Genomic DNA, 18187 nt, shown 5'->3' with positions numbered 1-18187 from the left:
TAAGAGTGAACTAGAATAAGGCCCCATGTACGGGCACATTTAGACTTGTTCCTTCCTATCAGAGTCTGACACTTCATGATAAAGGTGATCAGAGCAGGTGCTTCTTTCCTGTCTGTCTCACAGCCACGCCCACAGCGTACTCTGCCAGACGCACATACTCAGTTCTCTTTGCCACAGTCGTTTCTATGCATACTGCAGTTCTAAATAAGTGCAGTATCAGACAATCTGTGTGGGTTGGAAGGTGACTGCTGCCATCTTCGGTGTGCTGGTAATTTCATTACCATATTAACATGGGCTGATGCTGAGATGCTTAGCAAACCACCTTGGTAGCATCATGCTGCACTGCAGGTAAGGCAGATGGCAGATGTAACAACTTAAAGAGTTTGGAGTGGCAAGTGCAAACTCCCTATTTGAGGGCTTCATGCAACAGCAGACCTTACTCATCCTGCATGCAAAAATAATAAATTGAATTGTGCCCCTTGCATTGCAGCATGGTTTGTCCAGGTGCAAAGTGACTTGCTTATTATATTTAGCACCAAGCTCATAATCTGCCCTAATGATTTTTAGGGGCTTTCCCATAACATAGCCACCCTAAAATGTGCATGCCCTGCATATATGTTGGTAACTGATGTTGCTAACCTGGCAGTAGCTATGGACGCCTTATCATCTTGCAGAGTTGTTCATTCTACATGTCCGTTGTCATGGATGTTTTGCCTTAGGATAGAACACCATGTAATCATCTTCTATCAGCCATGCTATTTCCAGTTAGACCGGATGCTGCCAACACTGTTCCATGGTGCCAGTTTGAGAACATGTTTCACACCCAGTGCTGCGCCACTAGTTTTACTGTCAAGGCTGAGAACAGTGAGATTACTGAGAAGAGTTCATCGGATGCTGGAGAGAGAGATTGAGATTAACCCGATTATATGGGAATATTATAAACTATCTTCATTAAATGAGGCCCAGGCTAGCAGGGCAGTTGGCATACTGGGGCAGATGGATTAAGCCCGGTGAAGAGATAAAGTGGAAAAAAAGTGAAAGGAGATAAAGCACCAGCCAATCATCTATGTTTGAAAAATAACAGTTGGGTGTTGATTGGCTGGTGCTTTATCTCCTTTCACTTTATCTCCACTTTTTCTCACGTTGTGGCAGATGTATTAAGCCTTAACAAGAGATAAATGCAAGGGTGATAAGGAGAGATAAACGTCCAGCCAATCAGCTCCTTACTGACTTTTCAAACACAGCCTGTAACATGGCAGTTAGAAGGTGATTGGCTGGACGTGTATCTCTTTTTATCACCCTTGCATTTATCTCTTGTTAAGGCTTAATACATCTGCCCCTTTAAATCTTCACCAGGCTTAATACAGATTGATAATCACCATACAATCTGCATTTATCATCCAGTAACCACAGCATTGCGCCACAGGTGGATAATAAAGAACCCCCCCCCCCAATCTGAGCCATTTCCAGGGTACAGTAGCAAATTTTGAATGTAATTACCAGAATGCAACTGTAGTTTCAGGCCTCGCGCATAAGTGCTGCATCGTGCATGCATGTGCTGAAGTGTGGAAAACACTGCCAAACTTTAGCGGGATGTACTGAATTAGGCCCATCAGCTGTTTTTGGTTTGCTGCAAGTTAGACCATGAAAGGCGGTTTTTGACTATGGGCCGAATGTATCAAGCTTCAAAAATTGATAAACAACCAACCAATCAGCTCCTATTTGTCATTTTTCAAACCCAGCCTGTGACATGGCAGGTAGGAGCTGATTGGCTGGCTGTTTATCTCCATTTTATCACTATTTTTAAGCTTGATGCATCTGGCCCTTTGAGTGATCTAGAATAAATACGATATAATAGAAACTCTGTAAACCCAGAGGGGCAATAACAAACTGTAAAGATTATTGTGCAGCCAGCGGCATTATCTATAATAAGTGTAGGGTGTCTGGTCTCACAGGCCAGTCTTCATCTACCCTATGACTGGTCCCATTGTCTGACAAACTGAACAGGGAACTAATCCTGTGTATTTCCTTCTGTAATCATTGTTTTTAGTATTTGGGCCCTGATTGTTGGGACATGCTGTTGGGTTATCGCCTTCCTTTCCTGCCTGTATATAAACATCCATATGATAACATCGATGTATAGACACTTCGACCCATTCAATCCCAGGTCAGGACAGCCATAAAACTCTATGGGACCACCTTTGAAGTAGGAACAATGTGGAGACCACATTTCCTGGACTTTTGATTTGTCTAGAACAGATTGTCAGCTCTGCAGGTAATTCCATCAAGTCACTGTGAAGCCTCACTGGTCCCTATGCAGGATTTTGCTAAATATATTGTTGATATTGAAATGCGTTAGTTGCAGAAAGGGGAACACTATCTTTGGATATCCTGCCAGGAGAGAAACATCTGAAGGAGCCACATCTGGCAGGAAGGGAAGTCCAGACCCGACCCTGCGCTGTTTGATGTGCCCGGTCCTGCACTGTTTGATGTGCCCATTCTCCTTTTTCATACTGGTAGGAATCCAATTTGCCTAGGAACTTGGATCGGCATGTTACATTCTATATCTGTGTTCAATTTGTGAGTGCATTTCAGCAAAGATTGTGCATGTTTTGCAGGTCTCCTCACAGAATCCAGTGTAATAATTAGCCACCAAGATTTCTACCTGTGGATCTTTCATAATGTGTCAGTCAGTAATGAGTGCACCTGTTGGGTGACCTGGAAAAAGTGAACTGTGTGTGAGGACCGGGTTTGAGAACCACTGAATTAGAGAATGCTTCCTGGCCACTCTGATTGTGTGACTTCTACCCTAGAATTGGGAGGCCCTGGACCCAGTTTGCCTAGACATTAAGATGGCCCTGCTATCTTGCGATCCAGCAAGAACTATCAACATTATTGTGCACCTTTAAAAACCTTTGTTTAGTTGCAGCCCTTACTATATCCTGCCCACCCTCATGTAGCTATAGAGCAGTGGTAGCCAACCCTAGCCCTCGAGAGCTACAAACAGTTCACATTTTCCAGACAACCTAGCTGCTGCACAGCTGCACTCTTTAATCACTGACACATTTTAAAAGACATACAGATGGAGCTAATTAGCTCACTTGTGATTCTGTGAGGAGACCTGCAAAACATGCACTGTTGGTAGCTCTCGAGGACTAGGGTTGGCTACCCCTGCTATAGAGGGATACTGAACCCAAGAGTTAGATAACTCCATGCTTCGGCAGCCTCTAAGTATGCAGCTTTGTTTCATTACGGTATTACGTTATCTACTTTGCCTGGTGATTTTTCATGACCCAATATGTTTGGCTTTGTATGAGGGCTGCGGAGACTTCCTGTATATTTTCTGAATTTTGCTTGGTCATTCAGTAAGGATGGTCACACGCACGTGGAGCCTCCCCCCATCGGCCCAGAGGACACTGAGGTGCAATTCCATCCAGCAGACAGCAGGACCCCCGCCCGCGGCACCCCAGCAACTCCCCCCTCCCCCACCCCAGCGGCCAGGAGGACACCCGGGTGCATGAGAGGAGCCCTAGAGAGGCGGTATGGCTTCTATGCGGCAGCGACGGTGTTCCTCAGCCCAGTGAGGGCCCAAACTCCAACTCCAGGGCCCTGACACTCTGCCCCCCCCCCCCCCTACAGCCTTAGGATCCATAATGTGGTGTGCTGTAGGGGAGATGGCCTGTTGAGCCCTTCCATTGCTGCTGTGAGTAGCATGATCAAGATGGTGCCACTAATGGCTGCCTAGGAACTGTGCCACTCAGCCATATGTAATGTTGTGTCTCCCCTGTCTCGTACATTGCACAGAAATCTATAACTGTACTGTCTCTGTTTATTGTTACCTACCTGGCTGCTGCAGTGACCAGTGGTGCCACTGATGGCTGCCTAGGCACTGTGCTGCTCGGCAGGTATGTGTCCCCTGTGTGATTACTGTACTGTCTCTGTCTGTATTGTTACTTACCTGGCTGCTGCAGTGACCCGTGGTGCCACTGATGGCTGCCTAGGCGCTGTGCTGCTCGGCAGGTATGTGTCCCCTGTGTGATAACTGTACTGTCTCTGCTTATTGCTACCTACCTGGCTGCTGCAGTGACCAGTGGTGCCACTGATGGCTGCCTAGGCGCTGTGCAGCTCGGCGGGTATGTGTCCCCTGTGTGATAACTGTACTGTCTCTGCTTATTGCTACCTACCTGGCTGCTGCAGTGACCAGTGGTGCCACTGATGGCTGCCTAGGCGCTGTGCAGCTCGGCGGGTATGTGTCCCCTGTGTGATAACTGTACTGTCTCTGCTTATTGTTACCTACCTGGCTGCTGCAGTGACCAGTGGTGCCACTGATGGCTGCCAGGCGCTGTGCTGCTCGGCAGGTATGTGTCCCCTGTGTGATAACTGTACTGTCTCTGCTTATTGTTACCTACCTGGCTGCTGCAGTGACCAGTGGTGCCACTGATGGCTGCCTAGGTGCTGTGCAGCTCAGCGAATATGTTCCCATGCCTCTATAATCCCCGGGCACATCTAGCATATACCTGTATGTGTTATGTATATCTGTACTGTCACTGTTTAACTGTTACCTAACCGACTGTTGCACAGCAATCCAAATCTATTTCCTAGTACAGGTTGAGTATCCCATATCCGTGCATCCCGTATCCGAATTATTCCAAAAACCGTGGTTTTTGGAATAATTCGGATTTTTTTTTTTTTTTTTTTTTACCCCCCCTAACCCTCTTTTCATACTTACCAAGTCCCCGGGCATCCACAGCAGGCCTCCGGCATCTTCTCCAGGCTCTCCAGCGGTCCCAGGAATGCATTGCGCGAGTGTGTGCGCGCGCCGGTGACGTCACCGGTGCGCGCGCACACTCGCGCAATGCATTCCTGGGACCGCTGGAGAGCCTGGAGAAGATGCCGGAGGCCTGCTGTGGATGCCCGGGGACTGCGTGGAGGCCGAAGGACCACCGGACACCATCAGGGGACAGGTAAGTATGCTAAAAAAAAAAAAATATTCCAAAAACCGTAAAATTCCCCTATCCGAAATACTCGTGGTCCCGAGCATTTCGGATAGGGGATACTCAACCTGTATACGCAAGTATATCTGGCCAATAAAGCTGATTTTGATTCTGAAGAAGCGATAATAAGGAACAGGCCCATGTTGTCATTGTGCAATACCACCAAGAAAATAGGATTTTCATGACGTTTCCTGACAAATTTAATGTGAAAAACATGCATTGTCCCATGAGACTGTGTGGTTATAGCCGCCTTGCACATGTAAACCACATTGTCCTCATCCTAAACCAGCAGCCAATCAGAAGTTGCCTTTAAGAACGCCCCCTGTCCCATAATGAAGAACTGAATATTTTGGTACTACCAGACAAAGCACAATATAAAATGACAGCTCCTGTAGCCTGGGGGGGGGGGGGTGTTTGCTAAGAACAGCTATGTAGGCTTATCCCTTACACAACAATAGCAATTACATTCCATGTATAAAGCAAATAAATATAAGGCAATTGTCACGCTAGCAGTAGCACTAGCTGGAGTGTAACGGAGGCTAGGTGCCTTGATGTAAGGTTTTTGCATAGACGACAGGAGGGAGGGATGCAATTGGATAAAAGAAAACCAGTTTTAATAAAGATACTGCGATACAGAAGATGAACTGTGGCACAAAGGTAATACTGAAGATATGAAATAACCAGAGTAAATGATATATAAAACTTATTGTAAAGTTTGTTAGTGGATGGATAACGAGGTTGAAAACTGAAGATGACCTGAAGTGTAGATTTGAAGAATAAACGTAAACTTGAATAGTTGATTTGAAGGATTTACTTGAAGCGATGATTGAATTGAAGATTGAATGATTGAATGAAAGATTGGATGATTGAATGGTTGAACAATTGGATGATTGGACAATTGGATGATTGAATGATTTGGAAGATTGGATGGTTGATAGGATGAATCTGGGAAATATTGCAGCAGGCCTGAGTAGCTGTGACCAGTGAGAGTTGCAGTGGAAGTAACCGTCAGGTGAGGAAAGGGTGATCCCCTTTGGGGGGCTAACCTTGTCCGGACCGTAGAGTAGGAGTCAGATGCCTAGGGAAAGGAAATCATTGTACTGACTGACTGTTTGGCCCAGCTGGTCAGTATTTAAAAGGAGAGCTGCACTGTAATTGGCTGAAGGTAATTGGTAGTGCAGCCTGGTTGGAGAAACCAACAAGATGGCCGCCGCCAGGGAAGGCGACAGGTTTCAGAACCAGGAAGTGTGTGCAGTACACTCCAGGCAGCGTATCCAGCAAGGCCCAGGCAGAGTTCACAGCATCATGGCGCCTCAGTGTGGGAGGCATGGGTGGCAGACATGGTGGTCGTGACAGCAATAAGGTGGTGGTGGTGGGGGGGTTTGAGAGAGAGAGGGGGCGGGCATACAGATGGGTTATGGTGCTCTATTGCTCCATTTGTATGTCTATGCCCCTCCTGGTCATCTATGCCCCTGCCATTCGCTCATCAGTTCATTTAGGCCCCCTTCTGTCTTTACGTCATTGCCTCCTTACATCTGTGTGTATCTATGCCTCCATATAGTTCTCTGTGTGACCTTCAGTCTGTCAATGCTGCCAACGTCTGTCTATTATCACGTCTCTTGTTGTGTATGTTTAGTGCAATACTCAGTATCTGACTTCATTCCGTATGGGGGGGCCTGATTAAGAATTTACCATTAATGTGAAAATCCTCAGTGGACTGCGAGGAGAAAGCCGGCAATGCAACATAAGAGGACACGGACCGGCCAACACAGGACACAGTGCCAGGAACATTTTCATGGTGGCTGTGTGACATCAAGCAGCTGCTGTGCGATGAAAGTCTACCTAGTATTGTCTGTCAGCTATACCCCACCCATTCCGTATGCAGAGACATACATAGATACTACACAGGGGCTCCGCGGGGGCGGGTCAATGTAGCAGGTCAACATGCATCAGATCCTGATTTGTAGTTTGGTATCCTTTTCCACAATTGCTCTACATTCTATGAAGTTCTGTAATAAGAAGGTAGGAAAGAGAACTAGTGTTCCTTCAAGAAACTGGCCAGGGCAGGGCGGTGCATGTAGGAGGCAGACTGGGCCCGCCAACATCACCATTATGGGTGGGCCCAGGCTGCCGACGTACACCGTCACTGCGGGGAAAGTGTCGGGCATCTACGGCGGCGCTGGGCTTTCACATGTGCACCGGCGGGCGTAGGCAGTAGGCTGTTCTAGCAGGGTGCTGCTAGAGGGGCAGGGCGCATTTTGCCCTTTAAAAATCGGGCAGGGAGCAGCACCATGCTGAAACGGGAACACTAGAGAACTGTGAAGGTCACATCAGTATCACTGTGGTTGTAATCTGTATTCCAGTGTTATTTGGTCTGTTACACAGCTCTAAAGACCACACTATTGTTAATGAAAAACAAAAATTTTTTTTTATAGAAGTTATCAGGGTTTTCATTATGGGAAACAATTGTTTTTATCAGTGTGTCTGTTGTAATCACAAAAGTCGTAGGCTGAAGCGACATTGTGAAATATTAGATAATTTGTCTAAAACAATAAATGGATTTCAAAGAAACAGGAAAACTGCAAATTCTTTCATAAAAAAATAATAAAAACATTGTATTAAGGAAAAAACTATAACGGAAACCAGAGAAGACAAATTCTTTTATTACCCAATTCACCACTGTCTACAGCTATCAAAGGCTTTCAGATGAAAGGCAGGTGGTTTACTAAGGGAAGTCCAACAGCGATGTAATGGACTTATTAAGGAAATTTACTAAGATGGGAGTTATATTTTAATATCTGAAAATCTTAAAGTGATAAGGATGGAATAGCCACATATGCCAGAATCCCATTGCATTCCGACTGAACTGTCGATGCATTTATCAGTGATGTTCCTGTCTCATGGTGAATGGAGAGGCTACATTTCCAGTGATGTCACTGGCTCATAATGAGTGGGGAAGCTGCATTCTCAGTGATGTCACTGGCTCATAGTGAGTGGGGAAGCTGCATTCTCAGTGAGGTCACAAGATCCTATTGACTTTATAGGTTTCATTCTCACCTATTGGTGATGTCACTGGCTCATAGTGAATGGAGAGGCTACATTTCCAGTGATATCACTGGCTCACAGTGAATGGGGAGGCACAGTCTCAGTGATGTCACAAGATCCTGTATAGGTTGACTGTATTGGTTTAAATTTCACTTCTCAGTGATGTCACTGGCTCATAGTGAATGGAGAGGCTACATTTTCAGTGATGTCACAGGCTCATAGTGAATGGGGAAGCTGCATTCTCAGTGATGTCACAAGATCCTATTGACTGCATAGGTTTCATTCTCACTTCTCAGTTATGTCACTGGCTCATAATGAATGGAGAGGCTGCATTCTCAGTGATGTTACTGACTCATGGTGAATGGATAGGATACATTCTTAGTGATGTCACAAGATCCTATTGACTGTAAAGGTTTAATTCTCACTTCTCAATGATGTCACCGGTTCCTTATAAATGAATAGGTTGCATTCTCGGTGATGTCACTGGCTTGAATATGCCGCTTTCTTCATTTAGGAAATGGCAACACTAAAAAAAGAGGATCCAAAATTCAGGGATGTAAGAAGGGGGGTGAGACTGCCACACAGGGCAGATGGTGGGTCACTGTTGCAGTGGCAAATGCAGGATTTTTAGAGGGGGGTTTCCAAATGTAACCTATAATCTCCCACTCTGCAGTGCATTGGGGGTAAGTACGGTAGTCTGGGGGAGTGGTAACAGCCCTGAAAATTGGTCTTTTTATACACTGGATACTGGGGCAGATGTATTAAGCCTTAACAAGAGATAAATGCAAGGGTGATAAAGAGAGATAAATGTTTAGCCAATCAGCTCCTTACTGACTATTTTTCAAACTCAGCCTGTAACATGGCAGTTAGGATGTGATTGGCTGGACATTTATCTATTTTTATCACCCTTGCATTTATCTCTTGTTAAGGGTTAATACATCTGCCCCACTGTATGAAATAGAGTATTAATATTTAACAGTACAGGTGGGCTATAGTACAGGCTGTTTCAAATATTTAAATGAGATAAGTGGTCAGGAAAAAGTTTAAACCTATAATAAATAAATACACAAACATATTAGAACCAGTACTGCACTTTCTAAGCTCACAATCTCCCACTTCATGGTAAGGCTCCTGTCTCTTCCACCTGGCAGCTGCTCAGGCAGTAGGCGCAGCGTTGGCCAGAACGGGGCATGGAAGTGGTCTGCTACAGCATTGCCCTTAATACAGTTACATTCTTTCTCTCCTTCTAGTCTCCGTCTATCAGCATGAGGAATGTTAGCAATTATTATCCTATAACCCCGAGCAGCTCTCATCAAGACCTTCAAAGACTAATTAAAGTATATTGCCGTGTTTAATGCCAGTGGAGCCATGGTGCTGCAGACAGCTAGGTGTCAACAATCCCTTGCATTATTGCTGTATAAAATATGTGCCCTGTGGTAATGATTAACGCATTTAGTTTAATCCATAAATTGTTTCATTTTTTAAATGTCCATCAGCTCTCTCCTCCTGCGCATACCATTCTGGCGTAGGGCATTAGAACCAGGCTTAAACACGAAGATGGGCGCGGTAAATGCTTGTAAAAGAAGAGACAGAAGGTGAAGTCAGTGGAAGCATCAGATACAGATATATGAGTGTACTGACTGTGATATTAATGTAGGACAAAACTACCATGCAGACCCCTTATTTCTTGTGTTGTCTAGGGAAAGTGTTTCTAACATGTCACTGTGTGTATCAGTGGCGTAACTATAAATTTTGCTCCCCCCTGCCAAAAAGTTTGTGGCGCACCCCCCCCCCCCCCCCCCAGCCTCCTGTCCAGCATGTTTCCCCATCACGGAGAAGCTTAAGCAGGAGAGAGGAAGAGAGACCAGCAGACACTGTTGATTCCCTTGGGTCCGACGCATCCCAGGCCACCCTAGCAAGCCCATCCTGTACACAGTAGCCAATAGCCGGCTCTGTATACAGTCAATTGAATCAGTGGGGGAATTTGACATCTCTGCCATGGCCCCACCGGCGCTGCGGCTGACTCGCCTCCAGTACTCAGTCAGTGGGCAGCGGCAGGCAGCAGCATGTCAGTGCGTCGAGCAGGTGCCGGCTCCCACACAGACTCTGCTGCTGCTTGCTCCCCCAAGCGGCTGCTGGGGCTGCCTTACAGTAGTTACGCCACTGGTGTGTATAACCCCCGTATATGTATGTACAGTATCTATCATGTAGTACTACAGTGGTTGCAAAAAAACCTTTACCCCTTTGTTCTAATACCTACTACAGGCATACTTGCCTACTTTTGAAAAGTAGTTTCAGGGAGATTATAGTTGGAAATAGAATTTTGCGCAGCGCCCCATTGAGGGGGCATGTCATGCTCCACCCAAAGGGCGTAACTAATTCCATATATGGAGAGATTGTATAGTAGCGTGGTTATCGGAGACGGCTAGGATTTACAGTTCAAATACGCGTTTCTCCGCCTATGTATAACACATCAGCGGTTTCCTAGCCGTCTCCGCTAACCACCGCTACTAAGCAAGTGAAAGGGCGGCGTGCTGGACTCCTATTTGGCTGCAGCGAAATCTCCATAAAACAGCTTGTCCGGAGTGGTACTCTGGTAAAGAAGGGGAGCTGCATACCTGGATATCAGTGATACTATTCCAGAATTACAAAATTAGCCACTGGAGAATCCATTTGAGCGGGACTGGTAAATATACTGTAGGTTACTTCTGCCTTATTATTCTGCAAATTTATGCCCAGAAATTAGAGCCATATATGCCAGAGACAATTAGTGTTGTGTGTTGTTTGTCCTGGGTGTCTATGTGTAATATAAAGTGCACTTTAAATGATGTTTATGAAAAAAACTCTTTTAATAAATTGCTATAATGTGTTTATAAAATTCTGATTGATTTATTTACATTGCTGATCGCAGCTGCGCCTCTAATTAGTGACCGTGAGCAATTTTTGCCGCAGTAACTATAATATTCCGATTGTTTGTTAGAGGCACACACCCTCCTGCAAGGGTCCGCAGCAGCACCCAGCTGCTGTAAATATGGTATTTTAATTGGAGCCTTATACGTGGCGCAATTATTCAGTACACCGCCTATTATCCTATTTAAAGATATTAGTCTAAGTGGTATTAGAGCCAGCGCTTTTGTGTGACCTAGGTCACAATTGTGTAGAGTATCTATTCTTGCTGCCAGAGGGGCTGGGGACATAGCCAGCAGCTCACAGAGCTGCTGGGCATGCCCCACAGCAGCGAAAATGGGGGGGTGTGCCCTCACAGCAGCACCGCTGGTACAGGCCACGCCCCTTTTTTGGTAGACCACACAGCCCAAAATTTTAGACTGTATTCAAATGTTGGGAGGTATGGTTTTAGTATGGCCAAATAGCAAAACTGTAGCAGGGCATGCTGGGATGTGCAGTTCAACAACAGCTGGAGGGCTGAAGGTTCCTCATTCCCGCCCTTGATGATGAGTGAATTCAGGTCCAAAGTTGCGTTGTGATTTTATTTTTTGCGGTACTTTGGGGTATTTCCCTCCAGGTTCAAATGGCTGATTGTCATTTGCTTCATGCATTACCAGATTTCCAACCAGTGAAGTAACTACAACAATAGCACCCTCCCGACGAGAATTTTTGGCAGCCCCAGGAAAAGTTAACCCCCCACCCTGCCTTACCCCCTGTTGCTGCCGCTGCTGCGTCTGTAACCGGGACCCACAGATCTACTTGTCTGCGGTCCTGGCGCTACTCCTGGCTCCTGCTGCTAATGAAAAATTACCGTTTTTTAAGGATGCTGGAGGAGGCCGAGATTTTTCGAACCAGCCAGATCGGAGATCAGAAAATTGTGGTGATTCTGGTTGGTTTGCAAAAGCAAACTCCTTCTTTAATGGACAAAACCATGCTGCACTGGGTGAATTATTTTGTTTCTGTGCAGGATAAATACTGGTTGCTTTATTCTTACACTGTAATGTATATTCCAGTTTGAACACCCCCCCACCCAAATGTAATTCTCTTTGCACCTGCTACATCCGCCCCACCTGCAATGCAGCATTAAAAAAGGAGTTTGCTTTTGCAAACCAACCAGAATCACCCAATAAATCTTTAGGTTTATTGCCAGCTTTACCCATAAAATCAGGAGCGTCAGTGCATGACGTCACAAAGATCGTTTTTTGCGGCACGCTTGCGCTTTTTTAAACAACCCATTCTGTCTCGCTGTATAGAAAGTGATGTTCTGCTGCTGACTTGTTGTGATATCTGCCAAGTGCTACATTCTAACACTGCAGGGCTGCAATAGCAACTCACAATAATATCTGACATGCTAAAACAAACTGTGTAACATTCCGCTCCTAGGAGCTAAGTGGATTAACACAACCAATCTCTCCCATGGCTGGCCAGGCCGTGCTGTCCCCGGTCAGCTGCTGACCCCATGAGTACAGAATGAGACAGTCCTGTGGACACTCACAGTAACCAGCCAAGCCCCCCCACCCCTTCCCTTCCACTGGGCCCTGCAGAATGTTTCTTTGTTCATTAGCAAGAAATCCAAGAAGCTCTGCGACACATTGCAGGACTTTGTAGAAGTTTGATTTAACTTTTAATATTGTTCTTGTTCAGTGGCGTAATTTCTTCCCAGTTGCCCGAAGGCAAGATAAATATTGGTGCCCCCCCCCCCCCCCCACACACACACACACACCTGGTATGTATGTATGTTATGTATATTATGTTTAAAATAAAGAGGTGGTGACATCTATGATACTGCTAGAAGGTGCCCTCTTGTGAGCAGGAGCCCGGTAGCAGATGACTCCATTGCCTCCCAGAGTTACTCCTCTGTTCTTGTTATAAACACAGCTCCTCATCCTATATGGAGCGCAGTGGCAGGATATTACACTGCGCCAGGCAATAGAATCTTATTGGTTGCTATGGGCAACATCTAATCTTCAATAGAATTCCCATCTCAGTAAATTGACTCCTATTTGTCCTGCTGCAGGTTGCATAGGGGAAGCACATGTTACAATCTGTATTATTGGCCCGATACAGAGATGTTTTGGTGACCATCAAATCATTTTTATCCCATTAACAAATCAAAGTCAGTTTAGACTGTCTAAACAGTATTTAGCTGGGGAACTCCCAGCATTTTCCTGGGGACGCCCAAAAAACACTGGGAGTTCCTCTGAACCACACCCCTGTCCGCACACCCCCCCCCCCCCCCCGCCATCGGAAACGGGTATCAATTCAGTCCCAACCGAGTAATCCGTGAGGGTCCCGGAAACCCTCCTGCATATCCATCCATCACCCGTGAACCCCTGCCTGTTGGCTATAGCAAACGCGTCATTTTAGCCCCGCCCCCCACAGTGCAATGACTGAAATACTGACATTGCACTGCGGGGGCAGGGATAAAATGACGTGTTTGCTATAGCCACGCCCCTGATAGAGCAGCCCGTCAGTGGCTCCGCCCCCAAACCACCCCTTTCCCTCCCGGCGATGGCCCCGCCCCCCTACTTCAGTGAGCTGGCTGGCTGCCCTCTCCCGGAGAGGGCAGCATAGAAGTCGGCAAAACCTGAATCAGGCCCCTATATATCCTCATCCAACTCTACAGCAGAATCACTGGTCATTCCCAAACACAGAGGCAGAGAGTTATGGGGGTGGAATCATACTGCGGAGGGGAGTGGGGGGCTACAAAGGAGACCATAGACAGGACCAATACTAATGTTATATCTCTTATTATATTGTGCTGTGTTTGTGTGTCTTTGCTGCAATACACCAGAATGTTACAATTGTGTTACACACTAAACCTGGATTCAAATTCCATTTCTAATAAAACATTGTGAGTTGTGAGAGGAGCAGCTGAAAGGGGACACCCACACCCCACTCTCCACCAATGGGAGTGCACAGTACATGTTGGGGGGTGCTGAGGTAGCAGAAGCAGTCTGTGCTGATGGGTCAGTCATGTGGAATGTCGGCTTCTGCCTGGCTGGGCACAGTGCACGGAGCAGATCCCATAATGTGGAGTATGGATGACAAGCTCTGAGCCCCATGCTGGTCAGCTGCCGCTGGATGTAATCTGTTGTACATGGCCGTCTTACCCGCACGTACTACTCTATCGTCATGACTTCATATCATTGAGGCCCAGACGTTTGTGTATATTGCTCCTGGATATGACATAGATTAGCTCAATGAAGCAAGACGGACAGAGCAGGATGGAAATAAGTAGAAAATATATGAAATACGTCCTAAGGTGGAAAACTCTGATAACAAGCCGTAAAAAAACCATCATGGTTTATAAATAGTTATTTAAAGGAATCATATAAAGGGGGCGTTACATGAAAGTTTGGAGAGAGTTAAAGTGGAGAGTACCAACCAATCAGCTCCTAACTGTCATGTTTCATCAGCCTGTAACATGGTATTGTAGTTAATAGCTGGTTGGCTGGTGTATTATCTTACTCCACTTTATCTCTCCCCAAGCTTTGATACATATGGCCATAACATTGGGATTGGTTATAAAAGAAAAAAAACAGAACAGTCTGTACCCCTGATTGTCGGATCTGGACTGCTGCTTTGAAGTTGGATATCTCCATTTCCCAAGGGCCGATTTTCAAAATTCTGGTATCCCTGGAAAAAGGGGATCCTCAGCTATCAGTATAGGGCCCTTATACACCTGGGCCCCTGGGCAAGTGCCCATTAAGCCCATACGAAAAGACGGCCCTGCACCCCCCACCCGGGGCTGGCAGTGTCCAGCTGCGGTTGGGGGCCAGTTGGGAGTTTCCCCAGCCTGGAGGGCTGTGCACAGCGTCTATTCAGCACAACAAAGGTCGGAAACAGGTGTGTGGCCTATCGGTACTGTCATTTGCATAGACCACACCCCCTTTTCGGTTGCGCACACTCCCTCTTCCTTACATGAAGAAGTTGGGAGGTATGGGTGGGTAAGGCCAGGGTAAGTGCAAAGTACTCACTGGCATGTGTGGGTATTTTGGCTGTCTGTATTTCATACCCATCCCACTGTAAATAAATAAAGGGACCACAGCCAGTGCCAGATTAAGGTCTAAATGGGCCTGGAGCTAAAAATGATCAAGGGCTATTATGCGCAATAATAGGGGTTGTGGCCAGCACCTAATAATTTGGGAGGCGTGACCAGTGTTCTGTTTGGGTGGTCTGCTCATGGGTGTGTCTCTATTTGTGTAAATACTTTCAACTAATTATATATGCCTGGAAAAGGCAGGTGGCTGGCATAGGAAAAATGGAGGGATATATTTTGGCAGGTGCCCTCCAAAGGTGCATCCGCAGGACGCCGATGTCCTAAGATACTTGTAGGTTAAGGTGGTACTCCAGTCATAAAAAAATACTGAAAGCCGACACTTGGTAAACAACATTTCAGCACCTTTTGGCCTTTATTCAGATCTGATCGCAGTACAAATTTGTTTGTAAAATGGGCAAAACCATGTGCAGGTGGGGCAGATGTAACATGTGCAGAGAGTTAGATTTGTGTGAGTTATTTTGTTTCTGTGCAGGGTAAATACTGGCTGCATTATTTTTACACTGCAATTTAGATTTCAGTTTCAACACACCCCACCCAAATTTAACACTCATCTGCCCCACCTGCAGTGCACATGGTTTTGCCCATTTTTCAAACAAATTTGTACTGCAATCAGATCTGAATAAGGGCCTTTATGTGGTCACCTATGTTTACCACTACATATACCCCTTATACAAATCATGCAACACAGTAGTAACCCCCTTATGCTGTACTTGCCTCTTACACATTATGCCACATGGAATGAGCCAAAATTCACACCGATTGAGCCAAAATTCACACTATGGCACATGATTTGAGTCTAAATTCACATTATGCCACACAGATTAAGGCAACATTTACATTTTGCCACATGGATTGAGCCAAAATACACACTATACCAAACAGATTGAGCAATAATGCACAATTTGCTTCATAAACAGGGGCATTGCGCACCAAAGGCGCGCATTAAAATTTACACCATAATGCACATTACATGTTAAGTCACACACCATAATGTACATTACATGTTAAGCCACACACCATAATATCCATTAAGAATTATGCCAAACACCATAATGCCTATTAAAAATTATGCCAAATAAGTGCTGCTTATCTACATGGTCATTGCCAGGGGTTCCATGCTCATTGCCAGGGGTTCCATGCTCGTTGCCATGTGGGATTACATGCTCATTGCCAAGGGGGATACATGCTTGCGCTAATTGGGTGACTAATGCCGCTGGGCAGAAATGACAGCCATTGACAGCCGGGCAGAGAAAAGGGGGCTGCACAGCTGTATTCAGAGCACTGCAGGTCCCAGCTATTTGAAATACCCCTTTCACACCAGAAAATGCAGGGACATGGTCCGAGGATCATGCAGGGACATTCCCGGGCTGGCCCCTTTTACACCAGCCTAGTCCCTGCATTTTCTGGTGTGAGGGGGAGAGAAAACCACCCCCCCTTTAATCAACCAGCTATAGCTTCAGAACCAACTGACCCATTTTCATGTGGGCTTCGAATGATTTTGGTCCCATGAAACTGGACCATTTGGATCCAGAAACATCTGTCCTCACACAACATGAACAGCCATGAAATTACATTTCAGAAATGAAAGAATCAGTTTACCCCCAATATCTCTAGAAACAATGAACCCATATGGACCAGCCCGGTATCAGATTGAAGGCCCAGCAATTTGGGTTTGACTGAGATCAACCTCAAGCTTCTGTGATGCCGGAGGGGGAACTGGCAGCCATCGGAACCGGGTGGGGGTCGGAATTAGGGGATACGGTCATATCGTCTACAGCATTTAGGTCTACACGCATTAGGTCTACAGCACTAGGTCGACCTGAATTTAGGTAGATATGCATTTATGTCGACATGACTTAGGTCGACAGGGTCATTAGGTCGACAGGGTCATTAGGTCGACTTTTATAAGGTCGACAGGGTCATTATGTCAACATGGAGAAGGTCGACAGGCAAAAGGTCGACATGGGGTAATTTTACTGTTTTATGAGTCGACATGTGCCGACAGGCGGCATTTCATGCTCTACCATCCACTAGGGCGTGGTGGGAGAATAAAATAGGCACTGTGCCCGAAGCATGGCGAGCGCAGCGAGCCATGCGAGGGGACGCGGTGCTATGTTGACTGTGTCGACACTTGGAAAAATTTTTTTGAACTACCTTATGACCCTGTCGACCTTATACCTGTCGACCTAATGACCCTGTCGACCTAACACATGTCGACCTAATGACCCTGTTGACCTAATGACCCTGTCGACCTAACCCATGTCGGCCTTCAGTCAGGTCAACCTAAATGCAAGTCGACCTAATGGTGTAGACCTAATGCTTGTAGACCTAAATGCAGTCTGACGAATGATCCCATTCCCTGGCAAAACATCAGGTTGTCTGCTTTTGTATTCTCATATACAGCACAGAAAGCTTATGACTTTTATTGTATTATTTGTGCTTATTGATGTGCATCTGTGCTTGATGCAGGTATAACACTCGCCCGTGTGACCTGCTGCAATAATGTACTGATGGGTAACGGAGATAATGAGAGCTAACATTGAACTGCGTAATCCCAGACAATGAATCCTGAGTCACTTGTATACCACTGCGAACATAACCTGCCCACATGTGATGCCAACCAGATAGCTGCGTAATGGAAAGAACCATGTTCCCAATGGTGACATTAACCAATTAGCTGCCAGAATTAAATTTGCACTGCATGTATACAGGTCCGGACTTATACGTATGTTCACTACCATACACACCACTCCGGCTTAACTTTCCATGGTATCAACTCCCATCAAACTCTGTTACTGAACAAATTTGAACAAATTTGAAAATATCCTCTGCGACTGGTGAGTGACTATGGGCCTAATGCAGGATGGGTTGGAAATCGCTAATCGTTGACTTCCGCATTTCTGTGCACATGAGGCAGTGCATATGCCGAAGATGGCGACAGGGCGGTGAAGTAGTATTGCAGGGGAGTTAACACGCTGTTGGCGGGCAGCGGCGACTGCATGATGTCAGATGCAGCCATGGGAGGATGCGGGGGGGCACCCAGGCACGTGCCCCTCTGTCATTTCAGACATAGCTGCCAGTCCCCACCCCCACCCCACCCCCACCCCCCCCCACCCCCCTGCATTACAGAAGCTTGTGA

This window comes from Crinia signifera, chromosome 11, assembly GCF_055691185.1.
Source record: "Crinia signifera chromosome 11, ASM5569118v1, whole genome shotgun sequence".
Lineage (NCBI taxonomy): Eukaryota > Metazoa > Chordata > Amphibia > Anura > Myobatrachidae > Crinia > Crinia signifera.
The sequence above is the reverse complement of the archived record's forward strand: the minus strand, read 5'-3'. Positions refer to the sequence as shown.